The sequence below is a fragment of the Castor canadensis genome, chromosome 4 (genome assembly GCF_047511655.1).
Source record: "Castor canadensis chromosome 4, mCasCan1.hap1v2, whole genome shotgun sequence".
In the NCBI taxonomy this organism is placed as follows: Eukaryota; Metazoa; Chordata; class Mammalia; order Rodentia; family Castoridae; genus Castor; species Castor canadensis.
In genome coordinates, this window is record NC_133389.1 from 81108513 (window position 1) to 81120972 (window position 12460).

Genomic DNA, 12460 nt, shown 5'->3' on the forward strand with positions numbered 1-12460 from the left:
AGAGAATCAGGCATTGTTATTTCCAACTGGCAAGAAAATTTATTGGAGGCCAACTTATTGTGCCAAATAGGATGAGTTCATCTGTCAGCTACAGTTGTAAGTGTGCACAACTATTTTTGAATGAAAATGTTGTTGGCAGCCCTGTGTGTAATAGTAAAAGCCAAGAAGCAGCACACAGATTCTTCATCAGAGAAAATGCTGGATAAGTTAAGATCTTTCCATGCAATGAAATAGTGTGTGGCCATTTCAGAAAATGTTGATGATCTTTATGCAGACAGGGGAAGCTCTCTGAAATAGAATCTGAAGTGAAAAATCAAGTTTCAGAATGATCTCTGAATTGTGATCCCATTAGTGGAGTTCAGTCTGGCTAATTGGTTGGTTGGTTGATTGGTTGATTGCTTTCTTGGTTGGTTGGTGGTGGGTTAATTGGTTGATTGCTTTCTTGGTTGGTTGGTTGGTTGGCTTGTTTTGTGCTTGGAATGAAACCTAGGGCTTTGCACATGCTAGGCATGTGCTGTACCACTAAGCTACACCTCCAGCCCCTTAATTGTGATTATCTAAATGATATGACATATATTCTTTCTTTTGCATAGGAAATTTCTGAACAGATAATGAGTAGTAATGGTAACTTCGTGGGGAAAGGGCTGGAGTGGGGGTGCTATACTTTTCACCTTACAGTATTCTGGAAAATCTGAATTTCACTATGACTATGTGTTACATTTTAATATTACAAGCTAGTTATTTTCAAAAAATTATTGTTTACTAAGGGATCCCAAAATAAGTTCATTAACACTATGGTTACAGAGTGCTATTATTTCCAATTTGGAACCTGAAAAGCTGGTTCACTGCTGTTTTTGCCCATTCTTGGTATCATCCATGAGTTTTCAACACTGAAGGAACCTTGATTTAAATGGATGTTTCCATGAGGCAAACGCCTCTAAAATACAAGTATATTAGTCAGAATTTCTGGCTGCTGTGACCTGAGAGAAACGGGTAGGATAAGGGAGGAGAGATTTATTTGGGCTCTCGGTGTTAGAAGTTTCAATCCATCATGGCAGGGAGGGTGTGGTGAAGTGGCTCACCCTACAGTGGCCGAGAGAGAGAGAGAGAGAGAGAGAGAGAGAGAGAGAGAGAGAGAAAGAATGCCTCTCTAGCAGGCTCTCTCCTTTCCCCTTTTATTCCAGGCCCCCGCCTATGGAATGGTGCCACCCACAATCAGGGTAGGTCTTCCCATTTAATCCTTTCTGGAAAGGCCCTCACAGACTCACTGAGAGGTTTGCTTTACTCAGCTCCTAGGCACTTGTCAATCCAGTCCAGTTGACATCAAGATTAACCATCACCACAAACAAGTGCTCCCGCTGCACCTGTGGGTCTGGGTGTCCATACTCTGAGACTCACCTGGATAGAAATGACCCAGGGAAGCACATGAGTCCCCATCCCCAGAAGAAGAGCCTATGGGCATAGAGCTCATCCACTCCGGGTCTGAATGGAATTGCTTTGTCCCCATACCACTCTTCAGTGCTTCCAATTAATTTTCAGGTTGAGCTGCCAAGAGCTGGTTACTCCAGAAATAAATACAGACCCAAAGTAAAACAAATCTATTTGTGATAACCATATCACCAACACTGCATTCAGGAGGAGAAAGGAGTTATACAACTGCACAGTGTGGTGCAGTAGAGCTTGTTTCCATGACTCTTTAAGTAATAAAGCCATCCGGATGCTGCCTGAAGTGAGCTGTGAAGGATACTCGCTCTCCTCAGCTCTGAAGCTGTCCACCACCATCTGGTGCACTGAAAATGCCACTGAGAGGAGTATGGACCCTGCCAAGAGCCTCCTTCCCATCCTTTCTTTCCCTGTGTGCTCTTCGTACTGTGTTCACTGTCAAAGCAGTCTCGGCTAGGCTTAGAGGAACTCCAGGAGCATGGTTCTATCACCGCCTCGCCTCTCGGTTCTGTCTCATTGCCTTTGTAAGCATTTCCATGTATCCTTGTGGCAGATGGTGGCGAGCAAATTTATTTCCTGGGATCAAGCAGGACCTGACCTAATGGCTTCATGGTCACCTTGATGCCAAAAAGGAGGACAGGGAGTGAGCAGAGGAGAGCCACATGGAGAGGCACTGGACCAGGTGGGGAACCCCCAGCTGAAGCAGGAGAACAAGGTATAGCTAAACCAGCATCTCCTGCCTCCAGGTGCCTGTATTTTCATAGTGCCTCAGACAGGTGGCAGAGAAGGGCCCAGAAACACCATGACCTGGATGCAGGGGACCCTTCACAATCAGCCCCTGCCAAACATGAACCTGCTAACCCACTCAGCCACATAGTCCCTCACTGAAAACCATGGGCATGCTTTCTGGGATGCTCATCCCTAAACCTCATATTTGCTTGATGAAGACTTTCTTGTGCTCAAAGACAGGGACACCTGTCTGTGCTGCACAGCAAGAGAAAGGGAGGAGGCTGATGGAGGCTTTGCTTTCACTCATTCATTCACTGAGTCAACAAGTCTTCGCCCAAATGTATTTGTCCCTAGCCCTAAGGGATAATGAAACTATCCACTCTTCCTGCTTGTCAAAATCCCCTCTGAAGAATTGGGACTGGGAAAAACAGGGTCATTCATCTTGGAAGGCCCCCTGAAAATGTAGAACATAAACCAATGCCAACAGCTCTATCTGATGTAGAGGTATCCCTCTTCCTCAAAAATGTAGAGCTTGGAGGTCAAGAACATAGGGTACAGACACAGCAGAAGTGAGTTCAAATCCTCTCTCCACCATGAAATAGCTGTGTGGCCCAAAGTCCTGTAAACTTCTTACATTCCATTTCCTCTACAAACTGGATCTCAGGAAGCTGCTGTGGCTTGGATGTGGTTCGCACCCAAAGGTTCCTGTATGGAAAGCTCGGTCCCCAGTGTGGAAATGTTGAGAGGTGATAGAACCTTAAAAGACAGGGGCCCAGTGGGAGGTCCTTGAGTCACTGAGGAATCTGTCCTCAGAACAGATTAAAGTGGCTCCAGTAGGACCACAGAGCTCTCATGAGAGTGAGTTGCTAGTAGAGAAAGCCCAGCCTCTGAATCACTCTCTGGCTTCCTGTTTGGTGATATGATTTCCCTCTCCCACACACATAGACTACTGCCATCCACCACGACATCCTTACTAGAGCCACGCTGCACATACCCTTGAAAACCCAAAACTATGAGCCGAATACACCTCTTTTCTCTAAAAGTTAGCCCGCCTCAAGTGTTTCATTGCAAAAATGAGAAATGAGCTACTATAGAAATCTACTGTTGGGCTATTAGGAAAATGAAGCCAGATAATATGTTTATGCATGTACATAGCAAAATACCTGAATGTCCATTCCTTTCTGAAGACAGAAGTACAACCCAGCTACTTCCTTCTTCACACTGACTGCCAGGGAGCTCAGAGCCAAATGTCAAGGCAAGCTCAATATATGTTGCTCATTCTTATTTGCCTTGGATCCTAAATCTTTGTTCTTATATTTATATTGCTTTATTTCATGTGTGCTTGGTTTTTTAATTCCCTATGAGTATTGGAACAAGGAGGCAGAGTTTAAACTGTGGCTCTGCCAAGCTACAACTTACGTCTGTGACTCAGCTGGAAAATGACCACTTTGAACTCAAAGATGACAAATATTCTTTGAGCTCTGAATGAATTCTTAGTTTAAAGCAATGTTTACTGTCCTAATCTGCAGGTGGTGTGTCACCTGAAAAACCATTTGGAATCCTTTAAGAGTAAGAAAAAGAGACGTCCAGGGCTGTCTAACATGGGAGGCTGTGGCTGCAGAGTTATCTCAAGTATCCTGTGCTCTCCAGGAAGCCAGCATCAGCCACACTGTGAGAAGTCACACCTGGTTCATTCCCTCCCTGTGCCTCAGTGCAGCTGAGCTCGTTAGAGGCCACCAGGGTCAATGAAGTTCATTGGAAACAGAGGAGCCTAGAGATGTTTCCTAGCGGCATCATCAATACGTCCCAAGGTTATCCCAGCAGGGAGCTGGAAAACAGAAAGTCACAGGCCTGGGAGGCCAGGGAAAGTTCTCATTTTACCAGAGAGTCAGACAGGCCTACTAAGCAGACAGCACCATCAAGGGTTTTCAGCTTTGATCTCCTGTCCGAAAACCCAACCCAGGGAAGAACAAGTGCCAGCATGGGGCCCTGACCAGCTGCTGTGTCAGGGAAGGGAGTGCTCCTTGGTGATAGTGTGAGGACCCAGGAGCCTGTATTCCATTGCTACAGCAGGGAAGCCACCATACCTTAAACAAGAAGGAAAACCATGGTGGGCATGGCAGGGCCAGGGCAAAAGCACATTGAGGAAGTTCCCATATCCAAAACTCCACTAAAAGCAGAACCTGTCTCCGGGCACTTCCTATTCTACCCATTTAATGCCTGTGTGAACTCTGGAAAAAAATTTGGAGGCTACTTAAAAAGCTGGACATCGATCTACCATTTGATCCAGCAATACCACTCTTGGGGATATACCCAAAAGACTGTTACTCCAGAGGCACCTGCACATCCATGTTTATTGCGGCACTATTCACAATAGCCAAGTTATGGAAACAGCCAAAATGCCCCAGCACTGACGAATGGATTAAGAAAATGTGGTATCTATACACAATGGAATTTTATGCAGCCATGAAGAAGAACGAAATGTTATCATTCGCTGGTAAATGGATGGAATTGGAGAACATCATTCTGAGTGAGGTTAGCCTGGCTCAAAAGACCAAAAATCGTACGTTCTCCCTCATATGTGGACATTAGATCAAGGGCAAACACAACAATGGGATTGGACTATGAGCACATGATAAAAGCGAGAGCACACAAGGGAGGGGTGAGGATAGGTAAGACACCTAAAAAACTAGCTAGCATTTGTTGCCCTTAACGCAGAGAAACTAAAGCAGATACCTTAAAGCAACTGAGGCCAATAGGAAAAGGGGAACAGGTACTAGAGAAAAGGTTAGATCAAAAAGAATTAACCTAGAAGGTAACACCCACGCACAGGAAATCAATGTGAGTCAATGCCCTGTATAGCTATCCTTATCTCAACCAGCAAAAACCCTTGTTCCTTCCTATTATTGCTTATACTCTCTCTACAACAAAATTAGAAATAAGGGCAAAATAGTTTCTGCTGGGTATTGAGGGGGGGAGAGGGAGGGGGCGGAGTGGGTGGTAAGGGAGGGGGTGGGGGCAGGGGGGAGAAATGAACCAAGCCTTGTATACACATATGAATAATAAAAGAAAAATGAAAAAAAAAATAATGCCTGTGTGAAGCATACAAAGTCATTTATGCACCCCCATGAGTGTCATTCCAGGGTCTATGACCCAGGACAGACCCAGTGCTATGTCTGCTACCTGGGTGGAAATCTGTCCTTACCAGCTTGCAAGCCTGAAGTTAACCCCTACACACCAGCCCAGGAGGTCACTCTGAATTCCATACCTGTAGCCAACTATGATTGGCTGAGAATAGACACAAAGATCATCAGAGTCAAGGAGAGGCCAGGAGAACTTCCTGGGGCTGGGAGCCTGAAGAGAGTCTCTCTCTGTTCTGTAAAAGCTGTTAAAAAAGAACTCTCTCCCACCAGGTGATGTGACAAAAGGTTGTAAGGATGAAAATATCAGCAACTACTTTGAAACTGCAAGGTCTCCTGAGCTGCCAGTAGCCTTTACTACAGTTGTCCCCCTGTATCCACAGATGATTGGTCCAGGACCTCCCAGGGATACCAAAATCTATGGATGCTCAAGGCTTTTATAAAAAATGGTATGGTTTTGCATAGAATCTATGACCATTTCTGGGTTATTTATAATACTTAACACAATGTGAATGCTATGTGCTTAATTTGAATCTGGAGTGTCCCTCAAAGGCCCATGTGTTAAAGGCTTGGTCCCTAGTCTGTGGTGCTATTGGGAGGTGTTATTGGGGCCGAGTGGAAATAATGTCATTTGGGGCTGTGTCCTCAAAATTCAGATACAGGGGTCCCATCTCTCTCTCTCTCTCTCTCTCTCTCTCTCTCTCTCTCTCTCTCTCTCTCTCTCTCTCTCTCTCTCCTTTCTCTCCACTATGAGGAGAGCAGCTTCTTCACCACATGATCCTGCCATGATATACTGGGCCACTGCAGGCCCAAAAGTGGCCAGGTGACCACGGACTGAAACCTCTGATACCATGAGCCAAAATAAACCTTTTCTCCTTCAAGTTGATTGTTCTCAGGTATTTTGTTATAGTTACATAAAAGTGACTAGCACACTATGTAAATACTTGTTATACTATATCGTTTAGGAAATAATTATGAGAAAAGTCTGTACATGTCCAGTACAGACACAAATTTTTCAAATATCTTCCATCTGCAATTGGCTGACTCCACAGATATGGAAGCTGTGAGTACAAAAGGCTGACCACAGAAGCCTTGAGGCTGAAACCCATGCCAGAAGGCAGAGCAAGAACAAGACAAGTGTCTGACCCTTACAGATCTCTTTTGAGCCCTAGATGAAGCTTCACCTGAAGACAGCCAACCTCTGAGCACATCACTTGCATGAGTAAGTCACCAAATCCAGCCAGCTGAAGTATTTTATGTCACTTGGAATCAACCCTGCTCTAACTGATGTACTCTCTCATGGAGGCACGGTGAGAAATACATTAGGAAAAACACCTCTGAAGTCTACAAAGAGCTCTTCACACCCAGGGAGTGTTATGCCATAGGCAGTACTCGATGGCTATCCAGTAAATACTTTTCCTGTCTGAAGGCCTGATCATTCCTGCAGAGAAATGATCTCTGTGTCTGAGGTGTCTTTGAACCAGAAGTTTCCTAACAGCCTTGATCCATGTATTGAAAGCTAATGGAGCACAGTAAGCAGGAAATTCACAGCCATGGGTGTCCCTTGGATCACATGCTTCGAAGGTTTGCAGCTCCTGGCAGAAAGCAGGTGCTTATCTGTGCTGCCAGAAGCTGAGCTGCAATCTCAAGACATTAGTTCTAGAAATGGAAATAGTACAAGGTATACGATCAGAGCAAAGGATAAAGTTGGATGGAGGATGTCAATTAGAGAGAAGATATGGCCTTTGGGGGACAGGACTGCAGGTACACACCCAATTGGCCAAGCAAAGGTCTTTTAAGCTTCTTCCCTTCATGAGCGATTGCCGGAAGTCCTGGGATCAGCCTAGCTGACTGAAAAAGGATTCAGCAGCACTGTTATTTCATGTGCTTGGAATACGGCTTTCCTCAAATGTTGATGCTAGCCCTGAGAAAATGACACCCATGTGTTCCACTCACCCTCCCTGAGGTCTGCTACCTAACATAGTAGAAGGCTCTTTGCCATTTACTATGGGCTCCTTGCCATAGTCAGAAACAGGACAGCAGTGAGGGATGAACTCAGACTCCCTATCTCCACACCCAGGCACCCAGGCCAAGGGGAGCTCCACTGCTGCTTCAGGTCACTAGGAGGAAGAGAACAGAGGTCTCTCTAAGGAAGGCTCACCCCAATCTAGACAGGTGCACTTCCTATGGAGTCCTTTTCTGTGTCAGCTTGGATCTCCAGACTGGCCCCGACAGGGAGATGGTGATCAAGGTCGTCCTTCAGTTTGGACCATGCAAGACCACCATGCATGGCATGGAACTCATTCCCCCTCCCTTTGACCTTGGCTCCCCCAAGGGCACCCAACCCTGGCCCACAGAAACTGGAAGGCTGCACACAGGAGTACGGCTCACCTACTCTCCATCTTGTCTGCCTGCTATGAAAATGCACAACCTCTCAGCTTCTGCTAAGTAATCAGATTGTGTTTTTCTAATGACACTGAGGGTGTTGTGGGTAGGGTTTCTTTGCTTTGGAGACTAGGAAGTTCAGAGGCGATGACCTCTAAAACCTGCCTAGCACCCTACTATCAACATTTGTGTCAGCCTTACTTGGCCTGCATTTATCTTTTTTTTTAATTTTTTCTTTTATTCATATGTGCATACAATGTTTGGGTCATTTCTCCCCCCTTCCCCCATCCCTTCCCTTACCCCTCCACCTCCTCCCTCTCTCCCCACCCTCTTGCTACATGGCAGAATCTGTTTTGCCCTTATCTCTAATTTTGTTGAAGGGAGAGTATAAGCAATAATAGGAAGGAACAAGGGTTTTTGCTAGTTGAGATACGGATAGCTATACAGGGAGTTGACTCACATTAATTTCCTGTGCGTGTGTGTTACCTTCTAGGTTAATTCCTGCATTTATCTTATTGTCAAACACTGACCTTAATTTCTTTATCTTCCTCTTTATCAAATTGAGTGTGTGTGTATGCATGTGTGTATGTGTGAGTGTGTATGTGTAAGTGCATGTGTATTATGAGACAGAACAGAGGAAAAAAAAGAGCAAAACTTTTAAACCTTATGTTCTTAAGACAATTGGTACAACACGGGAACTATCATGAAGAGAGATTCCAAACTTTTGGATAGTTTCACCAGGCCCCTGACTTAGAAGCACTACACTTCATGCCCTTCCTCATCTCAAAAATAACTTTGGATAAGCTGAATAGACAATCACTTCTGGAGAATATTTATGACTGTAGGTGGTAGCGTCTGATGGAAATTAAAGCATACATTTTACAGAAGTCAGAAGAAATTTAGGGACTAATTCAGAAAGTACTTGGAAGCGAGCAGATGACCAAGGAGTGGAAACCCCATGAATATGGAAAGGACATGCCTTCTGACTACATAATAATTAGCCTACCTTCAGGCCCGAGACTACAGCATGGAACAAAATGCTGTGCAGAATAATTTAATAGCACCTGAAATAAGGTCATCCTTGGATGCTCCGTTCACGGGATTTAGACCAGTTCATAAATGGTAGTTAATGGCCCTTTCCAAGGAGAATTTCTGCATGTCTAATGTCTGTGGGTAACATTTTGAATATATGCCTATTGAAAGTTACATATACATAGGGAATCTGTGATCAGGCACCTACCCTACAACCAAAAATATAGGGAACATTTAGCCTGACTTGGCCAAGCACTTCTGTACCTAGTATAGGTAGATCTTTGTGTCCCTGTCACCCTCCTTTCAAATCACATAGCAACTGCTGCAGGAGCTATAACAGGCTGAACGCTAAAGATTCCCTAGTGTATGAGAAGAAGCCATGTGGATGGTAATTTTGTTGTGTTTTCTAGAAAGACAAACACTCTGCATGGTCCAAGTCTCCTAAGGGTCTTCACTAAAGTGACTTCCAGAAGAGGGAGCAAGATGAGCTATGCACATGAACTAGACCCCCACGTGGGAAAGGGTATTCCACGCATAGTGTATGCAGACAGCTGGAGTCATTAGTCCATTTCTCACTAAGGCACAGGGTCTCATAACCCATGCAAAGTCTGTTGGTGACAGAACCAGGTATAGAATCCACCTACCCCTGTGGTTATTCAGATTGAGGCAAGAGCTGTTAGTGGCACACTCAGGTCATTCAAACCTCACTATTTAGGTGCTCCAAATAGCTACCCACTGCCAGCATCTGCTTCTCTATGCTTGAAGACTTTCTGGAACCATGGAAAGCCACTCTGCTTGCCTACATGGTAGGTCAGGAGTATCAGAGAATCAACACCTACCAGGAACAGTCATCGACCAGTGACTGACAGGAAATGGTACCTAAATGCTCAGTGCTGGCACAAGCTGAGCATATAGCCCTCTGTGACAAGTGCACTCAGTCAGGAGATGTTGAATGGATCCCTTGAGTATTAGGCTCTGATGCACAAAGACACACTGGCGCAAAGACAGGCCACTGTCTCCATGTGGCTGGAGTGTGGCTCAGGCCTGTGCCCACTCCACCATAAATCCATCTATTGAACTCACAACCTTGAAAGAGGCTTGGACTCCTGAAGGTGGAAGCAAATTAATCCAAGGTCTACATTAATTGGGTCTAATAAACACAGCCTTGGGTTCCCCTCACTGCCACCACTCCACTGACTTAATAATTAGAATTTATGTAGCAGTAAAAGTGCACAGACTCCAAAGGATTTGTTTTGCTGAGTTTAGAAAAACACCCACAGGTCAGATGAAAATGGAAATGTTATTTCCTCTGATGAACCACACCGAAGAAGCCCAGGGGGGAAAAACTCCTACTCAAACCCCCACCCAAAAAGATTCATGTGTCATCACGTGTAGCTAGAGTGGAAGAGAGGACAGAGGGTCAGAATATTCATCCAAGATTTTCCATTGGATTTGCCCTCCTACAGACAGGATTGTACATACATCCTCTATCTAACTATGAAGGAGAGAAAAAAATTGTTATTGAAAACTCATACTAATTGCCTTTGCCCTGTGCTGGGGATATGATTCATTTCTGTCACAGGGCAGTAGTGCAGAAATTTTCCTGCTTCCATTTCAGCTAAGCACCTGGTAATAGACTTCCAGTGGGTTTCCTTCATCAGGCTTGCTAAAGGTTGGATGGAGAACTTCATCCAAGAACACTCTTACCTTTCCATGAGTGCAAAAAGGGATCATACTGGTGGAGCTGGCAGTGTTGTCACTCCCACCTCCTGGGCACAGGGCTTCATGGAGAGAATAGCCGCAGTAGCTGGAAGCTGTGGAAGGTTGGGCTCCCACTCCTCCTGAGAAACTGAAAGAGCAAGGGGAGAAGGAGAGCACTGAACAGGGATGCATCAGTGTCCCAAGGGCCAGATGTGGACACTGTGGGAGACAAAGCCAGATCAGGGATGTCGTAAGGAAGGCCAACAGGGCCACCTGGAGGGCCCAAGAGATCCCTGCAGCAATGCATCAAAGATAAGACTACATTCATCCAGGTGCAGGAGGTATCTACAGTGGCTACTCAGAATTAAAAAACCCAGGTCTGGTTAAAGCAGCTATACTCAAGGGTCCCACCAGGCACCTCTACATAACCTATCAAATCCCAACGTGAGGGTCACAGCCCAGGTCTACCCACCTGCCAGGCCCAGAGAGCAGCAGGCCAGCTCACACCCAGGCTGGCAGGAGTAGAGAGGAACCTCTTTCCTCCAGCATGCCTATCATCCTACACAAGAGGTTCTGAAACGTGCCTGAATATGAAGAGGAAGCAAGAAGAAATTTAGAGAAAACCACTAATGTCCCCTAATGCTGGGCCAAGCTGGGAGGCAGGAGAGTATGTGTCACCAAGTCCAGTTAATACCTTGGACTGGATATTCTCTAATTACTAAACCGAGACTTGAACATCTGTATGATAGTATATCTGGGGGCTAAAATTTCCACACAGGGGCAGAACAGAATCATTCCTTTCAAAGGAACTGGGGGTGAAATTACAGCCCATTCTACAAAATTAGCTTTCCATCACTGGACAAAATGCCTGAAACATTAATTTAAAAGAAGGAAAGGTTTATTTTGGTTCACAGTGTCAGAGTTTTCAGTCCATGGTCACTTGGCTATGTTGCTTTGGATCTGTGATGGCACAGCACACAATGGCAGAGTACGTTACTCACTCCTGGCAACAAGGAAGCAAAAAAAGAGGAAGAAGCCAGGGTTCCAATATACCCTTCAAGGGCACATCCCCAGTGAGCTAACTGCCTCTAAATAGTTCCCACCTCCTATAGGTGCCACCATCTCTTAATCTCTTAGCACCATGGGCTGGGGACCAACGCTTGTACACATGGGCCTTTGGGGGATGCTCCAGACCAAATATAGCACTAGTTATAATGTCAGTGAAGACTAACTGTTCCCTTTGCAGACACTGAAAGAAGAGAAATATACTCCGAAATCCATTCTCCCCTGCTGCTGTGGACACAGAGCAATAGCTGGGCCCTAGCTGCTGACCAGGCTGACTATATCCCCAAACTCTGTGTGGCAAGGTTGTCATCGATGGAATGTGAGCAGCAATAGGGTGTGCTATTTCCTGGTCTGGTCCTGTAGACACCAGTGTGGGCTCTTCTACACTCTCTCCTGAAAACCTTGGTGAAGGCATTTGACTTCCTATAGGACCTGAATAGAAGATCGAGCCAATCTTACCTAGATAACCCAGAGAAAAGTACCACTGCAACATCTGGCTTGTGCAGCATAACTATGGCAGTAGTGAAATTCTCCTTCCACATTTGTCCATCTACCCTCCTTCCCTTAATCTTCTTGCTGTGTCCTCAAACTCAAGTGCCATCATTCAAACTCTTAGTCTAACATCCCATCTGTAGAACATCTCGTACATTTATTCTCAATGAAATATACACGTTGATCTTAACTTGCTTAATTAATTGGTTTTCCTTAACAACTCTACTAAATAATCAAAATAATAAGAACATTTCCAGGAAACAAGATTTTGAAAGCAGCCTGGAAAAGTGGTAAAACTAAGAGTCATTCCTCCTGGATTCTGGCAGGATTGCCAACAACTAACTGTGTATCCTGGGAAAGCACTGCCCATCTTTGGGTGTCAATTTCACTTCCTGTCTAAAGGGATTAGTCACGGTATCAAAGATTCTTTTCACTTGGAACATTCTGTGATGCAGATGAAGACTTTCTTATTA